Below are 17,491 nucleotides of genomic sequence, written 5' to 3' on the forward strand. Positions count from 1 at the left end.
TCCTCTGTTGCTTGCCATTTATAATCTGCCAAATCTTCTAGTCCTTTGTTGCATGTATAATTTAGAACCATCTGTTCTATGTGCTTTTAACTATTTAAACATTTTTCACCTACCTACAATTCACATAAATGGCAGACATTCAACTCAGTCAAGCTTTCTATATAGCATATTACATGAAGCAAATTCCTGGATAAATAGATAACACCAAAGAAGACTGCTACAGAAATAAAAACGTACCATATAGAACATAAATTTCTGTGTGTTAGACAAACCTTTTCAATGTATTCAGAATTGTTTCTATTAGCTTTTTTTAAGTTAATTGTAGTCAGTGTTTTTCCCTCAACCCAGAAGACAAAGAGAATGCAAATTAAATACAGACAGTTTCATGTCCTTGTTAGAAGAGATGTAAATATGCTGACTGAAAATGACTACAGGAGACAGAATTCCACTTTCCCATTCAATATACAGTGCCTCTTATTTATATACTAGTCAGTGTATCATTAAGTTTGGTCATGTGACCAAACCAACTTTTGTGAGGCGAAAAACTATGTTAGACAAGCAAATTAAAACAGTGCTAGTTTTTGTTTATCTGTTCACAATGGCTGACAAAGAGTTTATAGCTAGCGATTATAAAATAACTTTTAAAATCAATTCTGCCTCTTAAATACTCAACAATTGTTTGACTTAATATCTGCTACTAAATTTTAAAGTATCCATTATCTTAAGGTATTTTCCATAGTCATTTCTTTTCAAAATGTAAATAAATAACAGAAAAAGAAAACCCCAGAACATTTTATTATAAACGGGGAGCCAGATAATCTAAAATAACCATACATAAATATTAACCAAGCTAATTTTCAAAAAATCCTAAGGGAGAGTGGAGCAAATAAGAAAGGGAATATACTGACTAGAGATAACAGTTGAAACCTTTAAATTAAAAAAAAAGTACACAAAAACCAGATAAATAACAAATGACGCACAAGTTTTTTACCATTTTTTGCACATAATCTTCCACCTGTTACCAAAACATACAATATGCAGACTTCGTATACTCATTTTGAGAGCAAAACACAAAAATAAGCCACACAACTTATCAGTAACCTGTAAGTTACACAATCCTATAAAACAGGAGAAAAATTAAGCAAAAAATTTACTCTTGGGAAAATTTCTCCGTAAAGTTTACATGACGTCACTGGGCCCCCTGAACATTCCCTAAACTTTGAGCCTTATCCAGACACACTTCCTAATACTTCTTTCCTTTCCTCAAAAATAAAAAAGAGAGAGACTTGGGAATAAAATTGCCCAAGATGGCGAAACGCTTGTTGTTTAGAGGGCAGGAAAAAAAATGGAGGATATTGTAATATACACAAAGGGATAAATTTCAACAACTCGGCCAAGGACTGCAGCTGCTTTCCTCTTTATAAGGAAGCAACAGACAAAAGATAAATACAGAGGGAGAAAGAAAAGAAGAGAAAATCTCCCAAACAACAGAGCCAGCTCTGACTCTTCAAACACTTCCTTCCCCTTCCCAAATCCCAATTCTGGGGTTCGTGAAACTACTTAAAGGGGAGGAAGACGCGAAACAGAACGGGGGCGGGGGGGAGGGGTAGCGACAAGAAGATTAAAAGAGGGAAGCAGAGGAGTTGGGAGCTGGCGGTCGTTCCCGGGGAAGAACTGCTAAAACATGAGACCAAGGCACAGACCTTACTGTATGAGAAGCAATGCTCCTCAAACCTTCTGCGTGCTGACATAGACCTTCCCAGGTATCCAGATCTTTTCCCAATCCCACCTGCCCCACCCCCACCCCCGCTCATCTTCAGTAAACTCAGAGCCTCCAGCTACACACGGGAGAGCTAGAGGCCCAAGCCGGGGAGTGGGGGTGGCAGACGCAGCTCGTCAGTCCGACAGGGAAGAGGGGGCGGAGGCAAAAAAGGGCAGCAGGAGGCGGACGGGGGTGGGGGGTGATCCAGAAACTACCCCGGCAGGGAGTGGGGGAGCAGCGGATATTCCGGGGTAGGAACGGCCATCGCAACGCTGACAGAGGTTGTTTTTTAAGAAGCCAAACTGTTGGCGGCGACCTGAGCGCTGGAAGCCGAAGGGGAAGAGGAAGGAGACGCGAAGCCAGGGCGGCCGGCACAAAGGCGGCGGACTCGCGGCGGCAGCGCCTGCCCGGCCGGGAGCACAACCCGCGGCCCTACTCCAGCGAAGTCCCGCACCGGCTTCTAGGAATAAAGTTTACGTTCTCCTGAGGCCGCACCCCCCACCTCCCACCCAGGACGGCACATCTCCGTGTCCTCCTCCCCCAAACTCCACTCGGGACCCCGAGAACCACCCCAGCCTTCCGGCCACCACAACAAAGAGCCGCACCGAGCGGCGAGGATAAACAGCGGCGGAGGGCGAGAGGGCGGCGGGGCGAGCGCCTCCACGCAGCAACTCCGGAGTCCCCCGCTTGCCCGAGCGCAGTTTCTCCGCTGCTGTTTCCACCGGCTTTGTAACACTGGGAATTTACATCCTCACCCGCACCCCTCACGCCCGAGGATTTTAAACTCACCTTTACTCTCGAACTGAGAGTTGCGGTAGATGGGATTTTTGCCTTTTCCCCAGATGGTTGAAGGTTAAGATTTTTGGAAACCCCACCACCTCCTTATTTCTATTATTATTTCTGCAAGAAAAGTATAAAGAGAGTTGTAGTGGAGGTGAGATTTGTGATCGGGAAAGCCTTCGACTCCCTCCTTCTCCGTCTTCCGCCTCTCTCTCTCTGATTAGTTCCTATCCAGCAGCAGATTGAAGCAGGAGATGATTCTTCTCAAGGTTTGTTCAGCAGCTTCACTTCTAGGCGAAGGCTTCATGAACCAAGTGACGTCAACCAACAAGGCTTCTCTCTCTCTCCTCTCTCTAACAATGAAAGTTGCTGTTAACAAGGGAAAAAAAGAGAGAGAATTGTTTATACCATTTCAGTTCCAATAATAAATGACCTATCAGCTCCTAAAGGAGCCAAGGGAGGGGGTTGCTTCTTCTTTCCAAGAATACTGTAGCTTTGAGTTTGCACCGTTCCTTGTCCCAGGAAAAAGTTAAGAAACTTAAAATGTTTTGTTTTGCTTTTAAAGAAGACAGGACAGAAAACGGGATTTAAAACTTAGTTTTTTAAAAAACAAAAGCTACAGAGTAGGGAGCATAGGTCAACCATCTCCACCTAAACTTTTTTTGTTCCTAAACTCAGAATTCTACAACCCAACTAAATTAATATGCCAAGATTTTGCGGATGTTAAAACTCAAAAAAAGCAGTATGCAAGACGGTCCCGGGGTAAAATTCTACTGCCTTTCCACGGACAAGTTAAACTGGCTGTAATGTTTATGCACTAAGTTAAAATAAAATTTAAATAAAAGACGTTAAAATAGTCGTTTTAAAGTTATATGCACACACTGTAGAAGGTAATCTCGATAGCTGTTTTTCCAGTTTCTGAGAGATTAGAAAAAAAGCATAGCAAATTGTAGGCACTGAACACTTTTTAAAAATCAAGTTATGAGTAAGACTGGTAGCCCTTTGCTCCTTTAAACTACAAATGCAGTCATATGCTATGGTCTACCCCCAGAATCTCTTCCAACTTTGTTTTTACCCTTCCACTCCCCCAACCCCAATTCCCAAATCCTGCAACCAATCAAGTTAAACTAAAGATACAATAGGCCCCATTCCCTCCCGCACCCCATCCTATAGATTCCTAAAAACAATTTTTTTAAAAGCCTTAATCTTGATAACACTTTATTAGCCAAGAAGATACGTATTTTTTTTTTTAGAACTTCGTTGAGGTACCGTTTTTTCCCTCCAGAACACAAGAAAGTCTCAAAGTTCATATAATTAAAAATTGCATAATTTAATTTTCAGGATGAAGAGTAAGTAAAAATTAAGCTATGGGAGAATAATTTGATCATCTATGTATATTTTATACATATGTGGATAAATGTATCTTAAAAGATGCTATTGTTTTATGTTTCCTCTTCAGCCACTGGCTGTGATTTTAATTGTGCTGGAGGATCTTCATTAGTATTAACACATGGGGAGATTTCACAAAGCTGCTTCATTAGGAAAAAAAAAAGCTTGGCAGACTCGGTCTTTTTGCATGCACTGAGAATGTCAGCCTTACCTCGGTCATTTGTAACATAATAAGTGCAAGTACAATGATTGCAATGCAGGAGCACTGGGGGAAGGGCAGAAATCCTGCCTGTCTAATAGGGATATCTGAAAAGAAGGCTGCTCATTACAGAGTAAAATGTATGCTAAAAATTAGTGAAGATGATGTCTCAGGAGACTGATGCTAAATAAATTAATGTGCTGATATGTTTTTAATTATTATTTTTGTAGTACTTTATTTCATTCTCAGGATTCACATTGAGCAGCAAAGCTGTGCTAGCACTTATTGATTTTTTTTCCCTGCCACATTCCTGGAATACAGATTTTAATCATTTCACTACACCACACTCAGTAATTTCATTAAAAACTGGAATCTTCCATCCCCAGAAAAGCATTTAATTTCAATGACATACAATTTCTCTTTTAGCAGCAAACTGTCTCTACAGTAAAAACTGGCCTAAGGTTCAAATGCATAATTTAATCCCGAGTTTTCCATGCTCTGCATTCCTTTCAAGCTATAATTTGAGTAACTACCTAATAACTGTAATAAGGACAATAATTTCCTTATAATATATTATTAACTCATATTTAATTAACTCGGAGGCCAAGCTCTGTACATGTATGACTGGGTCAACAGTTCTATAATCTCAAAATTTACTAATAATGTTCCAGAAGAAAAATATAGATTAAAATATAAGTATGAATGCACTTAGTATCTAAGACTTCTATCCCAAGTCACATACAAAAAAGTTAATGCATTGTTCTATAATGGTGGTCATTAAATAATAGTTTTAAGTATGTGGAACTAAAAAATGGGATACACTGATATTTCTATGCATAAAGCATTGAATATTAATATTTTAACAATCTATTACTGACACTTTACCTAATCATTAGCATTACTGTTGAAAATATTTAATTTTGAAAAGATAAGGAAAAAGTGCTAGATTCAAGTTATCTTGATTTTCATAAAGAATTCTCCCAAAATATACCTCGCTTGAAATAAAGTTAAGTGGCACACTGTAACTCGAATAATTAAGAATACATCCTTTGCTTAAATACTTCAAACAATATACTGCAAAGCATGGTTCAATTTTTGGTTCCAATAATATTTTGAAATATTGGGATTGCAGATGCCACACTGGTTTCCCAAACAATGGTTTCATAAGGATATGTAATTTACATTGCCTGGATTTTAGAAAAGAAACCTGTGAAAAAAAATAATTTAAAGTAATAAAATTCATTAATTTAAATTGTGGAAATATGTCTAATCTACAGAAAAAACAGAATATATGTAATGAAAGTGATTAACTACTATATAAAAACTCCAATCATTCCCCTGAGTAATTTTAGAATCATAATTCAAAAATTTTTATAAGAATATGTATATGCAATTTCAAGCTGGAGCCACATACAACCCAAAGTTGTCTTTTACTTGATTGTACAAGGAAGTAACTTATAACAAAATACATCTTATCATGATCAAAAGGTTGGAAAAAAGGAGAAAAGGGGTGACAGTGAAAACCTTGATTTTAATGTCTTCTAAAAACATTTTAAAATATATTTTTATTATGAAGGGCTCGTTATATACTTCAGGAAATATGTGACATTCCCAATGGTGAAGTTATATGGAAATCAATAATTAACAAAATAGTTGCTAAATGAAAGACTGACATAGGTATCTCAAATTCATAAATATATTTCTCTATTTCAATAAAAATAATAAAAACTTTAATTTTATATTAAAATATATATTAAAAATTATTTAATGTTATTTGGTAATTCAGATATACAAATTAAAATTATTCAATTTAATCTGTATTTTTAAACTGATTCTTCTTAAAAAGAATGATTTCCTAGAAATTTTAAACTGGATTACTCCAAGTATTTGATACCTTCTTACTAAGAAATTGTGCTTAAATTATTTTTAAAATATAATTCCTTCCCTTTTTCATGTTATCATACTTGATCATTTCAGAGATTATAACATAATCATACAGTTGAGGGGAAAACTTCAGATAAAATAGTTGCTATAGTTATAAAATAATTTAACTCCCAACAGGACTTAGTCTTCTACCCAAGATCATCATCTGTATTAGTGCTTCATCATGTACATAATTGTGAAAGAATTTAATGATCAAGCAGATCTTTTCCAATTTTAGTGAATAATTAACTCTGAAATTCTATACCTATTTACCCATCCCACAGACTATGCCACCAACATGGACTAAATTGTTGCACTTTCTTCTGTAAAGCAGCATCTGTTTTTACGACAAAGATAGAACTTCTTAAATAGGTAGATATAGAGTTGGATGGCTATCTAACTTACTACTATGGGTATTGTAGATGGTTCCTCAAAGAGTAAGGAATTGCTACGTACAGAGAATGAAGTCTAGGAAGGCTGACTACAAAGAAAAACAAACGAGAGATCTCAACAGTATAACAAGCTGGCCACTGTTATATCTTGTTTCTGTTTCAATCATTACAGCCTAATGAAGCTGTATTTGTTTTCATTCATTGAACAAACATTTGAGTGCTTGCTATATGCTACGCGCTATGCTAGAGGCTGGAAAAACATGAAAAGCTCACATTCTGGTTGATGTGGAAAGTGTGAAATGCCTGGGAGATTAGAGACTCATATAAATCACATTATAAAGATACAAATAATAAAGTTTTGTGAGAATAAAGAGGATGAGGCAACTAATTCTCACTGAGAGACTAGAAAAGGCTTTATCAAAGACATGTTATTTGAACTGCATCTCAAATACTGAGAGCTTACCAGGCAAAGACGTTCGGGGTGGGAGGTGGTCCTCTAAGTGAAAGAAACAACAAGTGTAAATATGCAGAGATACTAGATCTGGTGTCCATCCACTAGTGAGAAATTCTGTATGCGGGAATATTCAGTATGGGGAAGGACAGAGATAAAGGAATGATAGGGATGTCATGACCAAGATGAAGGCTGGGACCTGACAGTAAAAGGCCTAAGTACCATGGTAAGGTGGTTGAATTTATCATAAGAGCCAACAAAGGCTAGCAAAGGAGTGGCATGATTGACCTTGTTTTGAGGGAACAATAACTGTATAGGCAGTGCAAATGATAGACTGTAGTATTAAGAGATTGCTTAACAGTCCGTAAGAATGATGGTAGAGACAGTGGCATTGGAGATTTACAGCCAGATATTTCTGAGGTAAAATTTCAGTTTGGTGACTAACTGAAAATAGAATTAAGGAAGAGGAAGGAGTGAAAGAGGACTAGAGAAATTTCTGGCTTACAGTAGTTGCTGTAGTCATTAACTATGGGCCAGAATACATAAGGGAAAACAAATCATAAAGTAGTCTGGAATTAAAACCTGGCTATGATGCTTTATAGGCCTCTTTTAAAAATGGGATTATCAGAATCAACTGTAGAGATTGTTTTAAATATCTAGAATTGTCCCCAGTGTCCAGAATTCACTATGTGAATTCAAATGTCCCCAACGTCCAGAATTCACCATGTCTGGGTGGGGGGTCAAGTATTTCTTTTCTTCTTCAACTCTAAAGGCGCTTCTGATAAACATCCCTGATTAAGAACACGGCTATAAGCACAAATTTGTTAAAAAATTCAGCTGGAAAAAGAAATAAGAAAAACACAGGAAATCTTGAAAAAGAGAGCTTTGCCAGGGGTGGAGGGGACAATCATAACAGATACTAAAGCATTATAAAACCTTTAAAGCTTAATAGTTGGCACTGGCACATGAATAAAAAACCAATAAAACATAATAGGAAAATGAGAAATTGACCCAAGTACATATGGAAATTTAGTATAGATAAAAGCTGTATCTCAAAGCAGTGAGGAAGAGATGGACTTTTTGATAACTGGTGTTCAAGGCCACACATGGTAGTTCATGCCTGTAATCCCAGCACTTTGGGAGGCCAAGGCAGGAGGACTGTTTGAGCTTGGGACCAGCCTGGGCAACATAGCTAGATCCTGTCTCTACAAAAAAAATTAAAATCAGCTAGGTGCCGGGTATGGTAGCTCACGCCTGTAATCCCAGCACTTTGGGAGGCCGAGGCAGGTGGATCACCTGAGATCAGGAGTTCGAGACCAGCCTGACAACATGGAGAAACCCCCATCTCTACCAAAAATTACAAAATTAGCCAAGCGTGGTGGCACATGCCTGTAATCCCAGCTACATGGGAGGCTGAGGCAGGAGAATTGCTTGAACCCGGGAGGCGGAGGTTGCGGTGACCCGAGATCATCCCATTGCACTCCAGCCTGGGCAACAAGAGCGAAACTCCATCTCAAAAAAAAAAAAATTAGCTAGGCATGGTGGTGCATGCATGTAGTCCTAGCTACCAGGGAGGCCAAGGCAGAAGGATCGCTTGAGTCCAAGAGGTCAAGGCTGAAGTAAGTCATGATTATGTCACTGCACTCCAGCCTGGGCAACAGAGTGAGTACTGTCTCAAAAAAAAAAAAAAAAAAAGGCAAAAACCAAAGTGGTATTCAAATAACTGGGTATTCATAAGGAAAAGGATAAACTTGGATCTGTTCCAAAAATAAAACTGAAAAAGATCAGATATTTAAACATGAAGAATTGAACCTATACAAGTACTAAAAAAAATTATGGGAGGATTCCCCAATAATTAGAGCCTAAAGAAAACTTTCCCAGCAATGGTCAAAACCAGATACAATAAAGGGAAATATTGGTAAATCTTACTACATAAAATAGCTTTTCTATAGCCAAAACAAAAACACCACAAGCAAACTATAAAGACAAATGACAAACTGTAAAGAAATACTTGCAACTTACATGAGACAGTTGAATAAACTTATATGTAAAGCCTGCCTAAAAACAGAGAAGAAAAAGACTAACAACCTGATAGCAAAATGACTAGAGAGATAAGCAGTCATTTTAGAGAAAAAGAAATGGGGCCAGGCACAGTGGCTCCTGCCTGTAATGCCAGCACTTTGAGAGGTTGAGGCAGGCAGAGAATTAAAGACCAGCCTAGGCAACATGATGAGACTGTCTCTACAAAAAATACAAAAAGTAGTGGGGCATGGTGGTGTGTCCCTGTAGTCCCAGCTATTTGAAGCCTGGGAGGTCCAGGCTGCAGTAAGTCATGATCAAACCACTGGACTCCAGCCAGGGTGACAGAGTGAGACCCTGTCTCAAAAAAAAAAAAAGAAGAATGAAAGGAAGAGAGAAATGGGAAAGGAAAGAAAGGAAGAAAGAAAGAGGAAAGAAAAGAAAGGAAGAGGGAAGGGAAGAGAAGGGAAGGGAGAGGGGAGGGAGAGGGGAGAGGGAACAGAAGGGAGAGGAAGGGAGAGAAAAAGAAAGATAAAAGGAAAGAAGGAGGGAGGAGGGAAGGAGGGAAGGAAGGAAGGAAAGACAGAAAGAGCAAGAGCATGCACGAGAGAGTGAGCTGGGTGCAGTGGTATACACCTGTAGTCGCAGGTACTTGGGACGTTAACATAAGAAGATCACTTGAGCCTAGGTGTTTGAAGTTGTAGTGCACTATAACTAACCACTGCATTACAGCCTGGGCAACATGCAAGACCCCGTCTCAGAAAAAAAAAAAAGAATAAAAAACCACACACACACAAAAGAAATGCCCAAGGGCATTTAAGGGGAAGAAATGCCCCTTAAATAAAAACATTTGTAACCTTGCTCGTAGTAAGAGAAATGCACATGAAGAATTAAGAAGATACTGTTTCTCATCCTTCAGATTCCCAAAAGTCCAAGTTTTACAAAACAGGCTGCTAGTGAGTGAGGCTCCTATAGAAAAAAGGGGCAGTTTTTGTTTCTTTCTTTTTTTCTTCTTCCTCTTCTTTTTGGAGTACAAAATGGAAAAACCCCAACAAGGGAGAATTTGGCAGTATGTAACAAAGTTACATATGTGTTTATTTTATTTTTGCTAGCAAATCTCACTTCTAAAAATCTGACCAACACTGACAAAAATATGAAAATAGGTATATATACAGGAAGTTATTCTTTGAAGCACTTTATAGCAAAAGCCTGGAAATAATCCAAATATCTGTCATAATGAAATGGTTGAATTAATTATGGAACATCCACACAGTGGAGTACTATCCAGTTTTTAAAAAGGTATGAGGCAGAGCCCAGCAAGCTAAGATCCACTGGCTTGAAATTCTTGGTGCCAGCACAGCAGTCTGAAGTCAACCTGGGACACTTGAGCTTGGTGGGGCGAGGGGCATCTGCCATTGATGAGGCTTGAGTGGGTAGTTTTATCCTCACAGTGTAAATAAAGCTGCTGGGAGGTTCGAACCGGGTGGAGCCCACCACAGCTCAGCAAGGCCTCTGTGGCCAGACTGCCTCTCTAGATTTCTCTTCTCTGGGCAGGGCATCTCTGAAAAGAAGGCAGCAGCCCCAGTCAGGGGCTTATAGATATAACCCCCAACTCCCTGGGACACAGCACCTGGGGGAAGGGACGGCTGTGGGCACAGCTTCAGAAGTAAACGTCCCTGCCTGATGGCTCTGAAGCCAGCAGCGGATATCCCAGCACAGTGTTCAAGCTCTGCTAAGGGTCAGACTGCCTCCTCAAGTGGGTCCCTGACCCCTGTGCCTCCTGATGGGGAGACACCTCCCAGTAGGGGCTGACAGATACCTCATATAGGAGAGGTCTGGCTGGCCTCTGGCAGGTGCCCCTCTGGGACCAAGCTTCCAGAGGGATGAACAGGCAGCAATCTTTGCTGTTCTGCAGCCTCCACTGGTGAGACCCAGGCAAACAGAGTCTGGAGTGGACCTCCAGCAGACCTGCAGCAGAGGGGCCTGACTGTTGGAAGGAAAACTAACAGAAAGGAATAGCATCAACATCAATAAAAAGGACATCCACTCAGAGACCCCATCCAAAGGTCACCAACATGAAGCACCAAAGGTAGATAAATCCATGAAGATGGGGAGAAACCAGCCCAAAAAGGCTGAAAATTCCAAAGACCAGAATGCCTCTTCTCCTCCAAAGGATCATAACTCCTCACCAGCAAGGGAACAAAACTGGATGGAGAATGAGTTTGACAAATTGACAGAAGTGGGCTTCAGAAGGTGAGTAATAACAAACTCCTCTGAGCTAAAGGAGCATGTTCTAACCCAATGCAAGGAAGCTAAGAATCTTGAAAAAAGGTTAGAGGAACTGCTAACTAGAATAACCAGTTTAGAGAACATAAATGATCTGATGGAACTGAAAAACACAGCACGAGAACTTTGTGAAGCATACACAAGTATCAATAGCTGAATTGATCAAGCAGAAGAAAGGATATCAGAGATTGAATATCAACTTAATAAAATAAAGCGAGAAGACAAGATTAGAGAAAAAAGAACGAAAAGGAATGAACAAAGCCTCCAAGAAATATGGGACTATGTGAAAAGACCAAACCTACATTTGACTGGTGTGCCTAAAAATGACAGAGAGAATAGAACCAAGTTGGAAAACACCCCTCAGGATATTATCCAGGAGAACTTCGCCAACCTAACAAGACAGGCCAACATTCAAAGTCAGGAAATACAGAGCACAACACAAAGATACTCCTCAAGAAGAGCAACCCCAAGACACGCAATTGTCAGATTTACCAAGGTCGAAATGAAGGAAAAAATGTTAAGGGCAGCCAGACAGAAAGGTCGGGTTACCCACAAAGGGAAGCCCATCAGAGTAAGAGTGGATCTCTCTGCAGAAACCCGGCAAGCCAGAAGAGAGTGGGGGCCAATATTCAACATTCTTAAAGAAAAGAATTTTCAACCCAGAATTTCATATATAGCCAAACTAAGCTTCAAAAGCAAAGGAGAAATGAAATCCTTCACTGACAAGCAAATGCTGAGAGATTTTGTCACCACCAGGCCTGCCTTACAAGAGCTCCTGAAGGAAGCACTAAACATGGAAAGGAACAACTACTACCAGCCACTGCAAAAACATACCAAATTGTAAAGGTCATTGACACTATGAAGAAACTGCATCAACGAACAGGTGAAACAACCAGCTAGCATCATAATGACAGGATGAAATTCACACATAATACTAAACTTAAATGTAAACAAGCTAAATACCCCAACTAAAAGACACAGACTGGCAAAATGGATAAAGAGTCAAGACCCATTGGTGTGCTGTATTCAGGAGACCCATCTCACATGCAAAGATGCACACAGGCTCAAAATAAAGGGATGGAGGAATATTTAGCAAGCAAATGGGAAGCAAAAAAAAAAAAAGCAGAGGTTGCAATTCTAGTCTCTGAGAAAACAGACTTTAAACTAACAAAGATCAAAAGAGACAAAGAAGGCCATTACATAATAATAAAGGGATCAATGCAACAGAGGAGGTAACTATCCTAAATATATATGCACCCAATACATGAGCACCCAGATTCATAAAGCAAGTTCTTAGAGACCCACAAAGAGACTTAGACTCCCACATAATAATAGTGGGAGACTTTAACACCCCACTGTCAATATTACACAGATCAACAAGACAAAAAATTAAGAATATTCAGGACTTCAACTCAGCTCTGGACCAAGCGGATCTAATAAACACCTATATAACTCTCCACCCCAAATCAACAGAATATACATTCTTCTCAGCACCACGTCACACTTATTCTAAAATTGACCACATAAGACGTAAAACACTCCTCAGCAAATGCAAAAGAATGGAAATCATAACAAACACTCTCTCAGACCATAGTGCAATCAAATTAGAACTCAGGATTAAGAAACTCACTCAAAACTGCACAACTACATGGAAACTGAACAACCTGAATGAATACTGGGTAAATAACAACATTAAGGCAGAAATAAAGATATTCTTTGAAACCAATGAGAACAAAGACACAACGTCCCAGAATCTCTGGGACACATTTAAAGCAGTGTGTAGAGGGAAATTTATAACACTAAATGCCCACAAGAGAAAGGAGGAAAGATCTAAAATTGACACTCTAACATCACAATTAAAAGAACTAGAGAAGCAAGATCAAACAAATTCAAAAGTTAGCAGAAGACAAGAAATAACTAAGATCAGAACAGAACCAAAGGAGATAGAGACATGAAAAACCCTTCAAAAAATCAATGAATCCAGGACCTGGTTTTTTGAAAAGATCAACAAAAGAGATAGACCACCTGCCAGACTAATAAAGAAGACGAGAGAAGAATCAAATGGACGCAATAAAAAATGATGAAGTGGATGTCACCACTGATACCATAGACATACAAACTACCATCAGAGAACACTATAAACACCTCTATGCAAATAAACTAGAAAATCTAGAAGAAATGGATAATTTCATAGACACATACACCATCCCAAGTCTAAACAAACAAGTTGAATCCCTGAATAGACCAATAACAAGTTTTGAAATTGAGACAGTAATTAATATCCTACCACACAAAAAAAGTCCAGGACCAGACGGATTCACAGCTGAATTCTACCAGAGGTACACAGAGCAGTTGGTACCATTCCTTCTGAAACTATTCCAAACAACAGAAAAAGAGGGAATCCTCCCTCTTTTTATGAGGCGAGCATCATCCTGATACCAAAACCTGGCAGACACACCAAAAAAAAAAAAAAATTTCAGGCCAATATCCTTGATGAACATCAATGTGAAAATTCTCAATAAAAAACTGTCAAACCAAATCCAGCAGCACATCAAAAAGCTTATCCACCACGATCAAGTCAGATTCAACCCTGGGATGCAAGGCTGGTTCAACATATGCAAATTAATACACATAATCCATCACATAAACAGAATCAATGACAAAAACCACATGATTATCTCAATAGATGCAGAAAAGGCCTTTGATAAAATTCAAAACCCCTTCATGCTAAAAACTCTCAATGAACTAGGTATTGATGAAGCGTATCTCAAAATAATAAGAGCTATTTAAGACAAACCCACAATAAATATCATACTAAACGGGCAAAATTTGGAAGCATTCCCTTTGAAAACCAGCACAAGACAAGGATGCCCCCTCTCACCACTCCTATTCAACATAGTATTGGAAGTTCTGGCCAGGGCCATCAGGCAAGAGAAAGAAATAAAGGGTATTCAAATAGGAAAAGAGGAAGTCAAATTGTCAATGTTTGCAGATGACATGATTGTGTATTTAGAAAACCCCATTGTCTCAGCGCAAAATCTCCTTAAGCAGATAAACAACTTTAGCAAAGTCTGAGGATACAAAATCAAAGTGCAAAAATCACAAGCATTCCTACATACCAATAATAGAGAAACAGAGAGCCAAATCATGAGTGAACTCCCATTCACAACTGCTATAAAGAGAATACAATACCTAGGAATCCAACTTACAAGGGATGTGAAGGACCTCTTCAAGGAGAACTACAAACCACTGCTCAAGGAAGTAAGAGAGGACACAAACAAATGGAAAAACATTCTATGCTCATGGATAGGAAGAGTCAATATTGTGAAAATGGCCATACTGCCCAAAGTAATTTATACATTCAATGCTATCCCCATCAAGCTACCAGTGACTTTCTTCACAGAATTAGAAAAAACTACTTTAAATTTCATATGGAACCAAAAATGAGCCTGCATGGCCAAGACAATCCTAAGCAAAAAGAACAAAGCTGTAGGCGTCACGCTACCTGACTTCAAACTATACTACAAGGCTACAGTAAGCAAAACAGCACAGTACTGGTACCGAAACAGATATATAGACCAACGAAACAAAACAGAAACCTGAGAAATAACACCACACATCTACAACCATGTGATCTTTGACAAACCTGAGAAAAAGAAGCAATGGGGAAAGGATTCCCTATTTAATAAATGGTGTTGGGAAAACTGGCTAGCCGTATGCAGAAAACTGAAACTGGACCACTTCCTTACACCTTATACAAAAATTAACTCAAGATGGATTAAAGACTTAAACGTAAGACCTAAAACCATAAAAACCCTAGAAGAAAACCTAGGCAGTACCATTCAGGACATAGGCAAGGGCTAAGACTTCATGAATAAAACACCAGAAGTAATGGCAACAAAAGCCAAAATTGACAAATGGGACTAATTAAACTAAAGAGCTTCTGCACAGCAAAAGAAACTATCATCAGAGTGAACAGGAAACCTACAGAATGGGAGAAAATTTTTGCAATCTATCCATGTGACAAAGAGCTAATATCCAGAATCTACAAAGAGCTTAAACAAATTTACAAGAAAAAACAAACAACCCCATCAAAAAGTGGGGTGGGTGAAGGATGTGAACAGGCACTTCTCAAAAGAAGACATTTATGCAGCAAACAAACATATGAAAAAAAGCTCATCATCACTGGTCATTAGAGAAATGCAAATCAAAACCACAATCAGCTACCATCTCATGCCAGTTAGAATGGCAATCATTAAAATGTCAGGAAACAACAGATGCTGGGGAGAATGTAGAGAAATAGGTATGCTTTTATACTGTTGGTGGGAGTGTAAATTAGTTCAACCATTGTGGAAGACAGTGTGGCAATTCCTCAACGATCTAGAACTAGAAATACCATTTGACCCAGCAATCTCATTAGTGGGTATATACCCAAAGGATTATAAATCATGCTACTATAAAGACACATACACACGTATGTTTATTGCGGCACTATTCACAATAGCAAAGACTTGGAACCGACCCAAATGCCCATCAATGACAGACTGGATAAAGAAAATGTGGGACATATACAACATGGAATACTATGCGGCCATAAAAAAGGATGAGTTCATGTCCTCTGCAGGCACATGGATGAAGCTGGAAACCATCATTCTCAGCAAACTAACACAAGAACAGAAAACCAAACACCGCATGTTCTCACTCATAAGTGGGAGCTGAACAATGAGAACACATGGACACAGCGAGGGGAACATCACACACTGGGGCCTGTTGGGGGATAGGGGGCTAGGGGAGGGATAGCATTAGGAGAAATACCTAATGTAGATGATGGGTTAATGGGTGCAGTAAACCACCATGGCACTTGTATACCTACATAACAAACCTGCACATTCTGCACATGTACCCCAGAACTTAAAGTATAATAAAAAATAAAATATAAAGAAATAAAAATTAAAAAGTACGAGGGACATATACAGTATGAAGCACTTTACAGTGAATTCCAGTATTTATCGTTAAGTGAAGAAAGCAAGTTGGAGAAAAATGTAGTATAGTATGTCACCATTCATCTAAATATTTACCTATTTTTTAACTGAAAGGATAAATTAAAACCTTTAAAAAAACATGGTTACCTAAAAGGAGGAAGGGAGCAGAGTAGTAAAAATAGGAACAGTATAGTATGTGGGTATCTCATAAAACCTGTATTGTAGATGTGAATTTGGAACCATATAAAGTCATTTACATTATTATAATAAAAGAGAAACAAAGTTAAAAAGCAGGCCAGTTGCACTGGCTTGCATCTGTAATCCCAGTGCTTTGGGAAGCCAAGGCAGGAGGATTGCTTGAGCCCAGGAGTTCAAGGCTGCAGTGGGCTATGACCATGCCACTACATTTCAGCCTGGGCTAGAGAGTGAGACTGCGTCTCAAAAAAACCAAAAAAACAAAATACAATCCCATAAAAGTGAAACCCAAATAAATAAATGAACTTACTTGTATGTGAAGTTGGTGGCATAACCATAGAGAATTATTCCAAGTGACTTTAAAACACAACAACTAAAACACACTAATTTAACAGTATATAGTATTCAAAGCAACAAGACAAAACAGCAACTGAAATTATCACTAACCGTATTCTTATGCTATTATTGGTGGTGTTATTCTAACACTGTTGCAAGCACAGTCTGAGAAAAAGCAAATGGCCAGGCCCAGTGGCTCACGTGTGTAATCCCAACATTTTGAGAGGCCCAAGTAGGAGGACTGCTTGAGCTCAGGAGTTAGAGACCAGCCTCGGCAATGTGGTGAAACCCCAACTTTACAAAAAAATTTTAAAATTTACCCGGGCATGGTGGTACACACCTGTAGTCCCAGGTACTCAGGAAGTTGAGGTGGGAGGACTGCTTGAGCCCAGGAGGTCAAAACTACAGTGAGCCATGATTGTGCCACTGCATTCCAGCCTGGGTAACAGAGCAAGACCCTGTCAAAAAATAAATGAATAAATAAATAAAAAGAAAAAAATGAATATGTTGGTGTTTTTGGGAAATTAATTTTTGAATTGCATAAAAACTCTGTGATACTGAATTTAAAATGTATGTATTAGAATGAACTCATTTTATATTTTATACTTAAAAATACATCTTACTTGCATACTGTAAATACCTAGAAACAGGGACCAGTGTATAGCAACCAGCACATACCCACAGTATACAGATTATGGTCTCTATACACCATCTACCCCTAAAAAATTCCATGAAGCAATGGCTGACTCCATATTTGGGTCAAGAAATATTCAAAAA

At 38.9% G+C, this 17,491-nt stretch overlaps 1 protein-coding gene and 1 long non-coding RNA gene across 12 annotated transcripts in view; one reads left to right on the plus strand and one right to left on the minus strand.

Annotated features, from left to right (window-relative positions):
* Nucleotides 1-17,491, minus strand: part of BAZ2B (bromodomain adjacent to zinc finger domain 2B) — a 403,884-nt gene that overhangs the window by 304,923 nt on the left and 81,470 nt on the right. For 7 of the 11 annotated variants that reach the window (XM_063694870.1, XM_063694875.1, XM_063694874.1 and 4 more), the window contains one exon: nucleotides 2,552-2,911. The gene's annotated coding sequence lies outside the window, so the exon portion shown is untranslated. Of the gene's footprint in view, nucleotides 1-1,703; nucleotides 1,781-2,551; nucleotides 2,912-17,491 lie in introns of those variants that run through there. The other 4 variants (XM_063694876.1, XM_063694877.1, XM_055379036.2 and 1 more) reach the window with 1 other exon arrangement.
* Nucleotides 1,588-4,351, plus strand: LOC101132492 (uncharacterized). Its single transcript, XR_002004928.3, has 2 exons — nucleotides 1,588-1,763; nucleotides 2,057-4,351. It is a non-coding gene; the product is annotated as an uncharacterized lncRNA (long non-coding RNA).

The sequence above is a fragment of the Gorilla gorilla genome, chromosome 11 (assembly GCF_029281585.2).
Source record: "Gorilla gorilla gorilla isolate KB3781 chromosome 11, NHGRI_mGorGor1-v2.1_pri, whole genome shotgun sequence".
Classification (NCBI taxonomy): Eukaryota; Metazoa; Chordata; class Mammalia; order Primates; family Hominidae; genus Gorilla; species Gorilla gorilla.